Source organism: Vombatus ursinus, unplaced genomic scaffold (assembly GCF_900497805.2).
Source record: "Vombatus ursinus unplaced genomic scaffold, bare-nosed wombat genome assembly UNPS02014926.1, whole genome shotgun sequence".
Classification (NCBI taxonomy): domain Eukaryota; kingdom Metazoa; phylum Chordata; class Mammalia; order Diprotodontia; family Vombatidae; genus Vombatus; species Vombatus ursinus.
Window position 1 is genome coordinate 4,988,804 of NW_020954704.1, and position 17,497 is coordinate 5,006,300.

The following is a 17,497-nucleotide window of genomic DNA, read 5'->3' on the forward strand; positions in this document are numbered from 1 at the left end:
AGAAGGAAGAACTTGAAATAGGAAAACTAATTAGGAGTCTATTGCAATAGTCCAGGCCCGAAGTAGTAAGGGCCAGAATCACTGTTCATCCTTCATTCTCGAAGAGGACCAACATCATCAGGAGGGTGATGTCTTTACTTGCACGTGAACTGGATTTACGTGAGGCAGAGCTGCACAAAGTCTTACCAGCTTCATTCTTTCCTTTACAGTCATCACAGTCCAGTAGTAAGATAAGAATTAAGACAACTGGCAATGGCCCAGTAGGGCCTGAATTAGGATGGAGGTTGTATGAGGTAGAAAGAAGATAGAGGTGAAAAATGTTATGGAGGTAAAAATCACAAGATTTGGACTAGTGAATAGATATGTGGGTTGAAAGTAAGAAATCAAGAATAACACCAAGATTGAAAATGAGAGTGATGACCAATAGAAATAAGCAAGGCAGAAGAAGAGAGGGTTTAGGAAGAAAAATAATGGGTTCTCCTTTGGACATGTTGACTTTGAAATGCCTACAAGATATCTACTTTCAAAATGTCTTATGGGAAGCTGGTGAAGTGAGACTGAAGTTAAGGAGAGAGATTAGGGCTATATAGAAAGATCTGGGTATTCTCTATATAGTGATGAGAATTAAACCAAAAAGGGCTTATGACATCACTTAGTGAAAAAGCATTCAGAGAGAAAAGAGGGCTTAGGATGTAGTCTTGAGGTATAATTACAGTTAGAAGACAACAGCCCATCTAAGAAAATTCACAAAGAAATGCCAGGTAAGTAGGGGGGAAACCAAGATAGAAGAATACCATGAAAACCTTGCAAACAGCATATCCAAGAGGAGAGGATGATCAAAAGGATCAAATGCTTCTGAGAGATCAAGAAGAATGAGGACTGAAGAAAGGGCCATTAGACATGTCAATTAAGAGGTCACTGGTAATTTGAGACAGAGAGTAGTTTCAGTTGAATGATGAACTTGGAAGCCAGATTGCAAATAGTTGAGATACGAATGAGAGAAGAGGAAGCAGAAGCAGGGACCACAGAGTTTTTTCTAGGAGTTTGGCTGACAGATTGTAGGAATATAGTCTGAGGGAAGATCAGGTCAAGTAAAGGTTTTCAGTACAATTCAGCCAATATGTTTCATGGGCGAGGCCCTGAGGGAGATAAAATGCTGAGACAATACACAGTCCCAACTAAGGAATATAATATGTACAATGAGCTATATTTGAATTCAAGGGAAACAGGTTTCAAAACCCAGGTCTGCTCCTTACTATTTGTGTATGACCTAGGACAAGTCACCTCACCTCTGAGCCTAAATTTCTTCTTCTGAAAATAAAAAATGTATACTAGATGATCTTTAAATTCCTTTCCACATCTAAAATTATAATCATATAATGAAATGATACATAATACAAAATAATAATCCCAAAGGATGAAAGTCCATTACTGGCTGAGAGAATGACAAAAGCTTCACGGAGGAGACAGAATTTGAGCTGGCCAACAGAACTCAAAAGTATTAGCTATTGCTCAAATTACCACAGCAACAGGGGAGAGATGGAAAAAAGAGGTAACAATCAGCAGAGAATGGGCAGTAAGAATCCCAATATCTAGAGAGAGAAAAAGGCCTTGTATGGCAGATTCCAGCATGTATTGCCAGAAACTTCTCAGCCCTCCTGAGTTGTTTTGATGTCTACCATTTCCTGGCTCCAAATAAATCACGTTTAGACATTATCTATACCAAGAAAACCACAAAAAAAAATTTTTTTAAAGAAAAAAAAAAATGAAATCCTCTAGCTCCAAAATAGAACTTAAGAGGACAAAATGATTCAAGGGGGCTGGGAATTTAATGACTAATAAACTCTAAAGCTCTACATACAGTCCTGTGAAGTAGATGCTGTAATTATATTTCACAAATGAGAAAATTGATAGTAAGTCTGCGAGACAGGATTCAAATTCATGTCTTCCTGATTCCAAGGTCAGTGCTCTATCCATTGTATCACCCAGATGCCTAGGTGCTCTTTTACACACAAAAGGCTGTTATTTCAAACTCATTAGGAAATCACCTTTTAGAGACATCGGTCAGAAAACAAGTAGGAATAAAAAAAACTTTCAAATTTTAAACAGCAAATTCTATATTTGCATATGATATTTTTGCGGTTAAGCTGGAGGATGCAGTTCAGAACAATCTTGTCTCCCCTGCACAGTGTCTGGCACCTATCAGGTACTTAATATTTTTGTTCAGCTGTCTTTCAGGAAATCTAAAAGAAGAATGATTTGGGAATCATGGATTCTAGTCCTTGCTCTGCCACCAATTACCTAAGTGGTCTTACCTAAATCAGGCACTTCATCCCTCTGGATTTTTCTCATTTCGTAAAGAAGCTTAGACTAGATGATCTTTGGAGGTTCTTTCAGTTTTAAAGAGTTATTTTACTGGACAATACTTTTCTGTCACCATTTATGCCTTTTATCACTGAAAATTTTGGTAACTAAAGGAAATTCTAAAACTGACCTTCTAAGTAGTCCTGCTCAGCTAGTATTCTTTAGTAGGTAACAGTATGTTTTTTTATTCAAATTAAATATGAAATTTAAGGGAAGTTGCCCTGACTGGAAAAATCCTCCTATAACCCATATTGTACTTTAGATGGCAGCTTTTGGGGTTTGGCAAAAGCAAAAGTTAATGTTAAAAAATTTTAAAAGTTGATTTAATTTAACCTCAAAATCCACTTTACGCTCAATCTGTAATTAGTAGCCAAATACAAATATTTTCAGCTCTGCTACAATATAATCATTCTACAATGGCTGATGGGTGAGAGAAAGTCCCCTAATCTACTATATGCAGCCAGTCCCAGCCCATTTTTCACATGCCATCCAGTCATCCAACAAGAAACCAGGTATACCCCAATGCTGGCATTTTGCTATCTGCCTGTTGCGATCACCCTCATGCCCACCAGGTACACTGACCCTTTAGATCCAGACCTCCTGAAATCATGGTCTGCTACCAGGAGGAAATTGATCCACTCAGCTTTGACATTCCACCCTGAGTGCTATCCTGATTGGTGGGGAAACCTCCATAACCTATTATATCTAGCACGCCACAGTTCACAATCCATTGAGCCATCCACCAGGAAACAAGGGTCCTTCTGGTGAAGGAGTTTAACCACCGTAGACAATAGCTGCTCGTTCCCACTCCCTTCCCACCCTAAAGGTCAACTTACAATCTCAGGGTCTTCCCACTCCAAAAACCAAAACTTCTTTCCATGGCCCCCATTCCCGTTTGCCTATAATATCTTTCTTTTAGAATATAAGCTCTTTGAGGGTAAGGACTATCTTACTTTTGTATCTGTATTCCCAACTCCTAGCAAAGAACCTGGCAAATAAAATAAGTTAATAAATACTCCATTTAATAGGTGCCACAATGCATACAAGAGTGTCCCAAAAATCTTACTTCAGTTTTAAGCTACTGAATCTAACACTAAAACTTTTGGGACATCCTATATTAAGGAATGGTATTTACAGAACGGTGTTTTTGGTTTGAAAAGTCACAGGGACATACATGGTACGAAAAGAAGTTGACTGACACATCCTTTCCAATAGTGATATTGGTGATACTGATTTGACTTTGCCAAAAAAATGGAAAGTGAGGGAAGTGATGGAGTAGGAAAAGGAATGCTAATATAAAAACAGGGAAAATGTCAAGAAGAGAGGAGGACCAAAAAGTAAAGCATGGCTGGTGTTAGATAGACTGAGCTAGGCAAGTATGTGGTCATATACTCACTACCCAGGAAAGCACAGGATCCCAGAACTAGAGTTCCCATGATGAGTGTTTTAAGTGCCCAAGGTTATGTTCTCTCCCTTATAATTCAGGGAAGCTGTAAGAATGTAATGGAGGGGATTCATGTGCTGGGTAGCAAGCTAGGTTAGATAACCTTTAAGGTCTCTTCCAACTCCAGTACGCTATGGGTCTACGTATGAGCTGATCACTCATTACTTCCCTAGAAAATTCTTGGTCATGGTTAAGAGTTTTCAGAGTAAGCAGCACTTTAACTGAACTCTACCTCTACTCTCAATGACGTTGTTTTCTCAACATGCTAAACAAATTATCTCTGTGAGTTACATTTAGATAACAAGTAACAGTAGCAAGACTATTTTTAATGCTTCTCAACAAAATGCAATTTGCTTTCAGCCAATGATCCTTATCACTTCTCTTCTTGAAATACCCCCTTCTTCGCCACCGCTTTAAGAAATGGAGATGTCCTCAGAGTGCCTATTTATTTCCAGATGAACTCTCAGCAACTCAATGTTCACAATGATTACTTCTCCAGTGTAGAAAATGATGTTCAGAAAAACAACTCAACTTCACAATACTCAAAAAGCTTACATATAATCTTCTGTCCCAAGACCACCTCAGAACTCCTTCAACACAACTGTTTGAAGTATTGCCTCTCATATAATAACTGTGTTCTGATTTTTTTTTCAAAATGAATTGCCTTCTCAGCCAGCCTTTCCTCTATTTCTGCCAACTCAGCTAATCTAGCCCCATTATATATAATATTTCCAAGAAACATCCCAAATCAGTATCATCTGCAATTTAATCAACAGCAATTCACTATCCGACTCTTTACAACCACTATGCCTAATCTAGTGTCTCTTCAAGCCTCTCATAACACTCTCTCCTCCATTCCTCTCAGCTAAAGACCTCACCTCATGCTTCAGCCAAAATACTGAGTCCACTTGCAGGGAGCTCCTCCTTTCTCTCTTCATCTCACATCACTCATGTCACATCATCTTCTCATTTACTCATGTCAAATAAAGAAGTGGCCCTTCTCTGTGATACCACCCCTTCCCATCTTCTCCAGCAGATTGCTCCCACTACCATTTCCATGCCTTCTCTTCTCTTCAATCTATCCCTACATATTGGTTCCTTCTTTATTGCTGAAGAACAAACTTATGTCTTCACCAAATATAAAAAAAATCCCCTATTTCCAGGAGCCACGATGGCAGAGTAAGAAGCAAGTCCTTCCCCTCTCCTTTATTGACCTCTAAAAACCCAGAATGTATCACCCCAGGAAAAATCCCGGAACAGCAGAACCAGCAAAAAGATGCAGTGCAGCAGTCTTTTATACTGGGAGGCTTAGAGGATTAATGGGAAAGGTCCTTCTCCCTGTGGTGGAAGTGGAGCAGTACTGGATGGGAGGTGTCCTGGCAAGCAGTAAGCATCACATCAGCAAACCAGTGGGACATCCTGAGAACCAGGGTGGTAGAGAAGGCAAGCGCAAACACCAGGACACACACACTCCCCTCCCCAAATGCCTTGACACAGCTAGGGGAACTGGCTGACTCCAGCTCAGAGAACCACAAGCACTGGGGGGCAGGCGTCCTCTAGCACTCAAACCTCTACATGTTTTGGCACAACTCTAAGAAGGTAGGCATTCTCCCCTTGCTTCAGCGCAACTCCAGGTGGGCAGGCATCCTCTAGTGGCCAGACCCCCCACAGCCCCATCCCAAGAGCTTTAGTGTAGCCCTGGAGAAATGCAAAACAACCCCACCTGGCCTTAATGCATGCCAGCCACCAACACTAGGACCCAGTTCAGCACCAGGTAAGCTGCCAGACCCCTACAGCCTCCAGCTGCCAGCACTGGAGACCCCAGCACACAAAGTCAGTGATCAGGTCCTTGGCACCAACACAAGAAGCTTGGGAGAGTGCGCCCTGTGCACCAGCAGCAGAGCTCAACTTTAAAAGTCAGAAAATAGGCAAACATCATGAGCAAAAAGCAGAAATGGACACTGACCATGGATTCTTTCTATGGGGACATGGAAGATCAAAACACAAATTTGGAAGAGAACAACATTGTCAATATACCTACATCTGAAACCTCAAAGGGGAAGATGAATTGGTCTCAAGGCCAAAAAGCCTTCTTGGAAGAGCTCAAGAAGGATTTTAAAAGTCAAACAAGAGAGGTAGAAGAAAAATTGGGAAAGGAAATGAGAGGCATGCAAGAGAAGTTAAATAGCTTGGAAAAGGAAGGACAAAAATTAACAGCAGAAAACAATCCTTAAAAAATACAAGTGGCCCTTTTGGCTCTAGGAGCAACCTGCTTCATGTCAAAATGGACAAGTTCATGAAACCCGGGAAGGGGGTGCTAGTCCTGGCCGGAAGGTACTCTGGGTGCAAAGCCGACAGGCCCTACAGCCGTGCTTTGGTGGCAGGTATCGACTGCTACCCTCACAAAGTGACTGCAGCAATGGGCAAAAAGAAGATTGCCAAGAGATCAAAAATCAAGTCCTTTGTGAAAGTTTGTAACTAGAACCACCTCATGCCCACCAGATACTCTGTGGATATCCCATTGGACAAAACAGCTGTCAACAAGGATGTGTTTCCTGACCCTGCACTAAAACATAAGGCAAGGAAGAAGGTCAAGATCAAATCTGGGGAAAGGTTCAAGACAGGCAAAAACAAGTGGCTCTTACAGAAGCTACGGTTTTATAACTACTTTGCTGGTCAGTAAGTAAAATGTTTATTAAAAGTGGAAAAAAAAATACAAGTGGCCAAATGGGAAAAAAAGTCCAATGAAGAAAACAACTCCTTAAAAAGTAGAATTGGCCAAATAAAAAAGGAGGCACAAAAACTCACTGAAGAGAAGTACTCCTTAAAAAGCAGAATTGGCCAAATGGAAAAGGAGGTACAAAAGCTAACTGAAGAAAACAATTGGTTAAAAATTAGAATTGGGCAAGTGGAAGGTAATTACTCTATGAGACATCAAGAATCAATTAAATAAAATCAGAAGAATGAAAAAATAGAAGAAAATATAAAATACCTCATTGGAAAAACTGACCTGGAAAACAGATCCAGAGGAGATAATTTAAAAATTATTTGTGTACCTGAAGGTCATGATGAAAAAAAAAAAAGAACCTGGACAGCATCTTCAAAAAATTATCAAAGAAAAATGCCTTGATATCCTACAACCAGAGGTTAAAATAGTCATCAAAAGAATCCACTGATCACCTCCAGAAAGAGATCCCAAAATGAAAACACCAAGGAATGTTGTAGCCAAATTTCAGAATTATCAGGCCAAGGAGAAAATACTGCAAGCAGCCAGAAAGAAACAATTTAAATATTGTGGAACCACAGTCAGCATTATGCAGGATGTTGCAGCTTCTACATTAAAAGATCAGAGGGTTTGGAATATGATATTCCACTAAGGCAAAGGAGCTTGAATTACAATCAAGGAACCCAGCAAAACTGAGCATGATCTTTCAGAGAGGAGATGGAAATTCAATGAAACAGAGGATTTCCAAATCTTCCTGATGAAAAGACCAGAGCTCAACAGAAAATTTGATCTTCAAATACAAGACTCAAGAGAAGCATAAAAAGTTAAAGATGAAAGGGGAAAAAAAAGTTATTCAATAAGAGCAAACTGTTTACATCCCTACATGAGAAGATGATACTTGTAACTCTTGAGAACTCTATTTTTATTACGACATTTAGAAGACACAGAGGACATGGACATAAACTGACTTTGATGTGATCTAATAAAGAGGTGAAAAGGGATTATACTGAGAGAAGAGGAAAGGAGGAAAAGGGAAAAATACATTACATGAAGAGGTACAAAGAACTATTACAAAAGAGGAAAAGAAAGGAGGGAGATGAGCATTGTTTGAACCTTAGGGAATAAAATACTCAGGTATAGAAATCTAACTTACCCTATAGGAAGTAGGAGGGGAAAGGGGGAATAGGGAGGGGGCTGATAGAAAGGAGGGCAGATTGAGGGAAGTAGTGGTCAGAAGCAAAACACTAGTGAGGAGGGAAAGAGAGAAAGGAAAAAGAAAAGCATAAATGAGGGAAAAGAGGATGGAAAGACACAATTAGTAATCTTAACTGTGAATGTGACTGAGATGAACTCTCCCATAAAATAGAAGTAGATAGCAGAGTGGATTAAAAATCATAATCCTAAAATACGTTGTTGACAAGAAACATGGTTGAAGCAAAGGGATACACACAGAGTAAAGGTAAAAGATTGGAGCAAAATATACTATGCTTCAGCTGAAGTAAAAGAAAAAAGCAGGGGTAGCAATCCTGTTCTCTGACAAAGCAAAAGCAAAAATAGATCTTATGTTTTTATTAATTTATTTTGATTTATCAACAATTATTTCCATAAGCTTTTGAGTTTTAAATTTTTCTCCTCCCCCCTCCCCAAGATGGCATACAATCTGATATAGGCTATAATATACATTCCTATTAAACATATTTTCACATTAGTCATGTTTTAAGGAAGAATTAGAACCAATAGAAGGAACCACAAGAAAGAGGAAATAAAACAGAAGAAAAAAAGAGAGAGCAAATAGTATGCTTCAATCTGCATTCAAACTCCATAGTTCTTTCTTTGGATGTTGATAGTATTTTCCATCATGAGACTTTTGGCTCTGTCTTAGATCCTTGCATTGCTGAGAGGGGCTAAGTCTATCAAAGTTAGGCATCGCACAACGTGGCTATAACTGTGTACAACGTTCTCCTGGTTCTGCTCACTTCATTCAGAATCAGCATCAAAAACTTTCCAGGTTTTTCTGAAGTCTGCCTGCTCATCATTTCTTAAAGCACAATAGCATTCCATTACATTCATATACCACAACTTGTTCAGTCATTCCCCAACTGATGGGCATCCCCTCAATTTCCAATTCTTTGCCACCACAAAAAGAGCTGCTATAAATATTTTGTACATATGAGTCCTTTTCCCAAAAGACAGATCTTATTAAAAGAGATAAGGAAGGAAAGAAACTACGTCCTACTAAAAGGTACCACAAATAATGAAGTAATATTACTAAACATATATGCACCAAGTAGTATAGCATCCAATTTCTTAGAGGAGAAGTTAAGGGAGTTACAGGAAGAAATACACAGCAAAACTAAACTAATGGGGGACCTCAACCTCCCCTTCTCTGAACTAGAGAAACCTAACCACAAAAATAAACAAAGAAGTTAAGGAGGTGAATAGGATTTTTTAAAAGTTAGATATGGTAGACCTCTGGGGAAAATTGAATGGATATAGAAAGGAATATAGCTTTTTCTCAGTGGTACATGGTACCTACACAAAAATTGACCATGTCTAAGGCATAAAAACCTCGCAATCCAATGTAGAAAGGTAGAAATGGGGCAGCTAGGTGGCACAGTGGATAGAGCATTGGCCCTGAATTCAGGAGGACCTGAGTTCAAATCCAACCTCAGACCAAACACTTGACACTTACTAGCTGTGTAACCCTGGGCAAGTCACTTAACCCCAATTGCCTAAAAAAATTAAAAAAAAAAAGGTAGAAAATAAAAATTACATGTAATAAAGGGCCATGGAAAGATAGACCAAAAATTAATTAGAAACTAAATAATCTAATCCTAAAGAATGAGTGGGTCAAACAACAAATCATAGAGACAATAATTTCATCTAAGAGAATGACAATAATGAGACAACATACCAATTATGGGATGCAGTGAAAATGGTTCTTAGGGGAAATTTTTTTATCTCTGATGCTTACATGAATAAAATAGAGAAAAAGGAGATCAATGAATTGAGCATGCAACTAAAAAAGCTAGAAAAAGAACAAATTAAAAATCCCCAATATACCTAATTAAAAATTCTGAAAACCAAAACACAGATTAATAAAAACCGAAATGAAGAAAATTTTTGAACTAATAAACAAAACTAAGAATTAGTTTTATGAAAAAAAAATAAAATAAAATGGATAAACCTTTGGTTAATTTAATTAAAATTAAAGAAGAAAGTCAAATTATCAGTATCAAAAATGAAAAGGGTGAATTTATCACCAATGACGAGAAAATTAAAACAATAATTAGGAGCTATTTTGCCCAACTGTATGCCAATAAATTTGACAATCTTAGTGAAATGGATGAATATTTACAAAAAATATAAATTGCCCAGATTAACAGGAGAAAATAAAAACACTTAAATAATCTCATTTCAGAAAAAGAAATTGAACAAGCCTTCAATGAACTCCCTAAGAAAAAATCTCCAGGTCCAGATGGATTTGGGAATTCTATCAAACACTTTAAGAACAATTAATTCCAATACTATATAAACTATCTGGGAAAACAGGCAAAGAAGGAGTCCTATCAAATTATTTTTACGGTACAAATAAGGTGCTGATACCTCAATCAGGAAAAGTCAAAACAGAGAAAGAAAATTATAGACCAATTTCCCTAATGAATATAGATGCAAAAATTTTAAATAACATATCAGCAAAGAGATTACAGCAACTAATCTTGAGGATAACACACTATGACCAGGTAGGATTTATACCAGGAATGCAGGTCTGGCTCAATGTTAGGAAAACTATCAGCATAATTGACATATCAACAACAAAACTAACAGAAATCATATGATTATCTTAAGAAATGCAGAAAAAGCTTTTGACAAAATACAGCACCCATTCCTATTAAAAACACTAGAGAGCACAGGAATAAATGGAATGGAGTCTTCCTTAAGATGATAAGTAGCATCTATCTAAAACCATCAACAAGCATTATATGGAATGGGGATAAGCTAGAAGTATTTCCAATAAGATTGGGGGTAAAACAAGGACATTACTCAACACCACTATTCAATATTGTAGTAGAAATGTTAGCTTTAGCAACAAGAAAAAGAAATTGAAGGAATTAGAATAGGCAAAGAAGAAACAAAGCTAACACTCTTTGCAGATGATATGATGGCAAACTTAGAGAATCCTAGAGAATCAAGTAAAAAACTACCTGAAATAATTAACAACTTTAGCAAAGTTGCAGGATATAAAATAAACCCACACAAATCATCAGCATTTTTATATATTACTAACAAAGCCCAACAGCAAGAGATAGAAAGAGAAATTCCATTTAAAATTACTGTAGACATCATAAAATATTTAGGAGTCTACCTGCCAAAGTTGGTCAAAATCCTGTATTCCTTTCTAACCCCATTCAGTCATCTCCAGAGGTCTACCATACCTAACTTAAAACATTCTATTCATCTCCTTAACTTCTTTGTTTATTTTGTGGTTAGGTTTATCTAGTTCAGAGAAGGGTAGGTTGAGGTCCCCCACTAGTATAATTTTGCTGTATATTTCTTCCTGTAACTCCCTTAACTTCTCCTCTAAGAAACTGGATGGTATGCCACTTGGTGCATATATATTTAGTAATATTACTTCATCGTCTGTGGTACCTTTTAGCAAACAGGAATTATAAGAACATAATTACAAAATACTTTTGATACAAATAAAGTCAGATCTAAATAACTGAGAAAATATCAGTTGCTCATGGGTAGGCTGAGCTAATATAATACAAATGACAACTCTACCTAAATTAATTTACTTATTCAGTACCATAACAATCAAACTACCAAAAAATTATTTCACAGAGCGCAATTTAAGAGTTTAACTTAACTTACAGTGAGGGTGGAAGGCTTTCATTTTCCAAACAACTTACCTGATACGAGCTCCTTTGGCTGGAGGGAAGGGGGGGAGAACAAAGTAAATAACAGATTAAAGCAGAAGGGAGTTAAAGCTTTTAAAGGAAAAAAAAAGATGATAAGTTATTCAGACTTTAAGGATTGGATATTAGGAATAAGACAGTTTAGAAAAGTAGCAGAACCAGAATCAGCCATCAGTAAGCTTTTATTAAACATTTAACAGACACTGTGCACTGAGGCTTCCTAACCTCTCATTAGCTTCTCCTCCTGGATAATCTGTCTTTTCCAGGTTCTCATGACACTCCTCTCTTCTGTCTGACCACTTCTCAGTTTCCTTTGCTAGTTCTACATTCTGGTCATCCCATCTAACTGTGGATGTCCCCAAGTTTTTGCTCTCTTTTCACCCTATTCTATATATCATTTAGCAATCTCTTCCATTCCCATGGATTTAGTCATCTCTCTTCAGATGATTCCCAAAATTACATGTTCAGTTCTCTCTCCTGAGCAAGAGTTACATTTCACCAACTAGATGCCTCTTGGGTTATCTCTAACTCAATATGTCCAAAACAGAACTCACTATATCTTTGACCTTTCCCCCCAACTCTCCCCTCTTCAGAAAACTTATTACTGTCAAGGGCACCACAATGCTCCCAGTCACCCGAGTGACAAACACAGTGTCGTCCTCAATTCCTCACTCACCCCACATATCTAATTCATTGGCAGACCCAGGCATTTCTGCCCTTATGTCATTTCTTCTACACATTCTCTTCTCTCTACTCAAGCAGCCATCACCCTAGCTTTCTAATTGATTCCCCTACCTTAACTCTTTCCTCACTCTAATCCATCTAACACACCGCCAAAATGTGCATATTTCTGACCATGCCACTGTCCTCCCCCCAAATCAACTCCAACAGGCCCCTATTATCTCCAGGATCAAATCCAATCAATGTTTGGCATTTTAAGCTCTCCATAGCCCCTTTCTACCCTTCCACTACTCTAATATTTTATTCTTATACTCTTTTCCACTTCTTCCTGCTCCGTGCCTCTACACAGAATGTCCAAGGTGCTAGGAAAATTCTCCCTCCTCAACTCCACCTCGAGGTTTCCCTGGTTTCCTTCAAAACTCAACACAAAATCCTACCTTATTCAGGAGTCTTTTCCTGGTTGCCTCCCACCCACCAGCCCCAGCTGTTAACGCTTTCCCCATGAGGTTAACCTTCCACTTATTCTAAATCTAATTATTTCCATGTTGTCTTCTCCTATTAGAATGTGAACTCCCAAATACAAGGGCTGTCGCCTTTCTTTGTATCCTCAGTACTCAGCACAGTGTCTGTTAAATGTTTAATAAAAGCTTACTGATGGCTGATTCTGGTTCTGCTACTTTTCTAAACTGTCTTATTCCTAATATCCAATCCTTAAAGTCTGAATAACTTATCATCTTTTTGTTTTCCTTTAAAAGCTTTAACTCCATTCTGCTTTAATCTCTTATTTATTTTGTTCTCCCCTCTTCCCTCCAGCCAAAGGAGCTCGTATCAGGTAAGTTGTTTGGAAAATGAAAGCCTTCCACCCTCACTGAAAGTCCTATGTACATAGTAAGAAGGAAAAATAAAATTCCTGAACACAATGATTAAAACCAAAGATGATAAGCAAGGGAAAATTAATAGTATGTACATGCTTTGCTTAACAGACCTCTATGGTCAAATTCAGTTTACAAGTATCCCTTTACCCTATCATACTATGCACAAAAGCCCTCTTCTCCCTCTTTCCCCAATTCTCACCACTCCAGGGAAGACAAATTTCTAGGCTTGTTTTTTTCCATTTTCATTTCACTATCTTATTGTTTTCAGTTGTCACCACAGACTGATTCAAGTTAAAGAAAATAATTGTAGTATACAGTGAATACACAGTGTGCTCCACAACAATTTTACTGAGACAAACAAGAAGAATAATTGAGGGCTCAATGGGGGCAAAAATTATTCAGTTGCTTTGGCTTCTGAACTAATATATTAGAAAATATAAGCATCCCATTTTAAACTAATTAGACGTGATACATTAGAGGATGGTTATTAGATTTAAAAAGAGGAATCTTTGCTTTATAAAAGATTTCCTTTCAAAACCAGCTCCCCTGAGGCATTTAAAACATGATTCAATTAACCCAACTTTTTCAGAATACATTAATTTCATGAAATGAAATCCACCTGTATTAAATTAGATTACATAATATATTGAGGTTAATTGATCAAATGAATGATCCACATATATCACAATCCAGGTAATCTAAAGAAATTCTTACAGCCTGACACTGTAGAAAGTGCACTAGATTTGGAGTCTGAGGACCTGGGTTCAAATCCCAGCTTTATTTATTTGTAAGTGTTATCTTGAGCTAAACACTAAGCCTAGGCTTTTCGTCTGCTAAATGGAAGCAGAGGACGTGGAGGTGAATTCAGCAAACTCTAAGCTTTATTCTAACTTTAAATCTAAGATCCTATCTATTGATGACAATGGAACATATCTAACGTACATCTCAATGTAGGCAAATATGGATTTTCTGTAGTAAATTGTAAGTGTTATATAAGTGTGAGCCTACTGCAACAACAATAAAATATCTATGCATGTAAATTGACAGATAGACTTCTCCAGACCCATCTCAAGAAAACCCAAATTCGGCTGTATGGAAATATAAGAGGTAAAATACTGGACTACCCAGATAAACTAGATGTCCTAGCAAAATAGATAAAGACAAAGGATTTGTTTGGAACTATTATGTTACTTCTTAAAAAGATGTTGTTCTTTACTACATAGTTGCTAATAGAAAATTTTACATGCTGGTGCTTTCTTGTGCAAATTCTATCATTTTTTCCTGGGTCTTTCAGTATTTTGATCACATATCTACATAGCCTTTTCCTCTTTCTCTTTCCCCTCCCATTGAAAGTTTTTCCAGGTAATTTCTCCCATTAACACTAAATCAGTAATAAGCAAATAATTGACAATATTAATCCAAGTTGCCTAGAAGTGAATGCTTAAAACCCCCAACAATTCAAATTAGCTTGACACCCTTTGCAGATATTAAGTGGACAATTCCTCAAAACGCTGGAACAGCTCCTCTTCTGTCTCTCCTTAAGACAGTAATAAGAAAATCTTATTCTTCCCAACTCTTTGCTTCCATTGGTAATTGAGCTTAACAATTCACTTAAGGGAACAAGGGTGAATGCAGTTCCATTATGGAACTACCCTCCATAGGCTTTTTAAATCCTGGTATTTATTTGGATTTAATTCACAGTATATCAGGGCTTTGTCTAAGGCCTCAATCTCCACTTATTTATATAGGTTACAAGCACACAGAAAAGCAGTACACAGTGGATAGGAAATTAGGGGGAAAGTGCTTTACAAATTATCCTTCCACCCCTACTGCTCCTCACATACCAGACTTCAAGCACCCATTCAAAAGAATCTTAGATAAAGACGGGCCAGAGACAATTATTCACTTCAGATTTGGCAGAGTACAGAAGCAAAAAACTATTCATTAGCAAATGTGAAAATTGCATAATGATTTAGTGTATATCCAATGGGGATGGATGCATGTTCATTAGCATTTAAGGAAATCACAGGTGAAGAAGTCTAACTTTACAGAACAGACTGTATCACACAAGTTGGCTATAAGGCAGGTTTCTGCAAATCAAATCATATTTTCATTGATTTCTCACCATAAAACAGAAGTAGTCTCCAAACAAAATAATCACATTTTTAAAAATATATTTAAAATGAAAATAATACTTTTCTGATAAAACACTAATTTTAATCTGAATAAGACACAAAAATAAAGATTTTACCTAGAACCTGTTTAAAGTCTATTTATCCTTGGCAATAAATCCATGTTTAAGTTATCTTGAGCTACAACAGCTCTTTCACATACTATCTTTGGCTCTTCAAAGATTTCAATTATCATCAGTAATTTATATTTTGCTAGACTTTCATATGACATAAAGTAATAATGTGGTCATTTTGATTTATGGAAATTAATAATCGGTAGGAATAAGACTTAGTATTTAAACAGCACTTTAAGATTTGAAAAGTGCTTTGCATTTTCTCATTTTAACCTCACAATGACCCTGGAGGTAGGTACTATCATTATCTCCATTTTACATTTGAGGAAATTGAAGCAAACAAGTTGTGAGACTTGCCCAGGGTCACATAGTTAATAAATGTCTGAGACTAGATTTTAACTGCGGTCTTCCTGACCCCAGGCCCAGTGCACCAATTAGCCTAAATATAAATCTAAAATTATATAAGTCTGACAAATAAAATGTATATAGGTATGACCAGACAAGTACAATTAATATGATTTGCCCATGTTGAAGAATTTTGAATTTATTATCAAATATTACACAAAGGCTCGATCGTTTGGGGGTAAAAACAGGTAAAAAATTACATTCTCCGTCCTAGACTTCTCCCTTGAAATGCAAATCACAAAAGTAAGATAATACAGTTAGTGAAAGGCAATACTGGCTGGAACTAGGGAACAGAAGACTTGGTTTCAAATCCTGACTTCACAACTTAATAAGACCATGTAAAAGTCCCTTAAGTTCTATGAGCTTCAGTTTCCTTTCATGCAAATGAGGGCTAATAATCTGATCCAGTGATACCACCATGAAGCCAATTCCCTGAAACCAAAGAAAGAAGAAAAGGACACACCCTTTTTACAGAAGCTCTTCTTGTAGTATCGGAGGACTAGAAACCAAGGGAGCATCACTCTCAATTAGAGAATGACTAACAAACTACAGCATATGAATGTAATGAAATACTATTACTGTGATGACAGTAATGGGAAAAAAAAAAAAAAGACTTTCAGAGAAACCTGAGAAGACCTGTATGATGAATTGTACGATGCTGAATGAAGTGAGCAGGACCAGAACGATTTACATAATAATTTTACAAAGACAAACAAATTTGAAAGACTTAAGAACTCTGATCAATGCAATGACCAATCATGACTCCAGAACAGTGAAGACACACACTGCCCACCTCCTGACATAGAGATGAAGGACTCGAGATGCAGAACAATATATATGTGTTTGGAACACGGCCCATGTAGTAACTGTTCCACCTGAATATGTGTATTTGTTGACAAAAGTTTTCTTTCTAGGGTGAAACTAAAATTTTAATAATTTTTAAAAATGTTTATGGGTATAATAAAGCTACCTAACTTTCGGAGTGGTTGTGACTAATGAGCTTTGTAAACTACAAAAGGTTATACAAATGAGAGCAATTACTATGGAGACCAAGTTATGCTTTCTTTCTAATATGAAAGAGATGTCCAGATTATTCCTTTTTAAAACCTTAAGCATTTAGACCAAAAGTTGCTAACCCCTCTCAGCTCAGGGCTTTTAATTAAAGCTGTTAGTTTAACAAAGCAAACATTCCTTTCAAGTATTATCTGTTTAGCATCCTTGTAAAATCTTTTTGTTTTTCCAGCTGAGTCATAGGAACATAGAACTGTAGTTGGAAGAAACCCCAAAGCCAAACTCCCTATTTTACAAATGTGAAAACCGAGATCTAGGGAGATTAAGTGCTGCCCAAGGAGCGAGCATCAGAGGAGACAATGGAACCCAGGTCCTCTGACTATGAAGCCAATATTCTTTCCACTATAGGAGGTTTAACATTTTCCCTTTTATTAAACTGAATCCTTCCACACAGGAGAGTTATAAATTCAATTTTATTTAAGATCCATTCACTTATTATTTTTATAAGCAGATGCAGAACTGCACAGTGAGAAAAGCATTAGATTAGGAGTCAGACCCATCAAGTTCTAGCCCTACCCTCGACCAATTAATTTTTTTAACTTTAAAAAAAAATTTGATAGCTTTTACTTTTACATCACCCTCATTTCCAAATATACACCTCCCCTCACCTCAACGCAGAGAACCATCTCTTTAAACAAAGAAGAAAAAAGAAGAAAAAGGCAGATCACCAAAACCAACCAATATATCAACCAACATTAACAGTAACATGTGCAATACTTCATATCTACAGCTTCCTAGTTTTGCAAAGAAGGGAAACATACATTTTCT

General features: G+C 37.2%; 1 protein-coding gene and 1 pseudogene across 7 annotated transcripts in view; one reads left to right on the forward strand and one right to left on the reverse strand.

Moving 5' to 3' along the window:
- FUT8 (fucosyltransferase 8) overlaps window positions 1-17,497 on the reverse strand; it is a 436,921-nt gene that overhangs the window by 348,211 nt on the left and 71,213 nt on the right. The window lies entirely within an intron of this gene.
- LOC114029344 lies at window positions 6,093-6,491 on the forward strand (annotated as a pseudogene).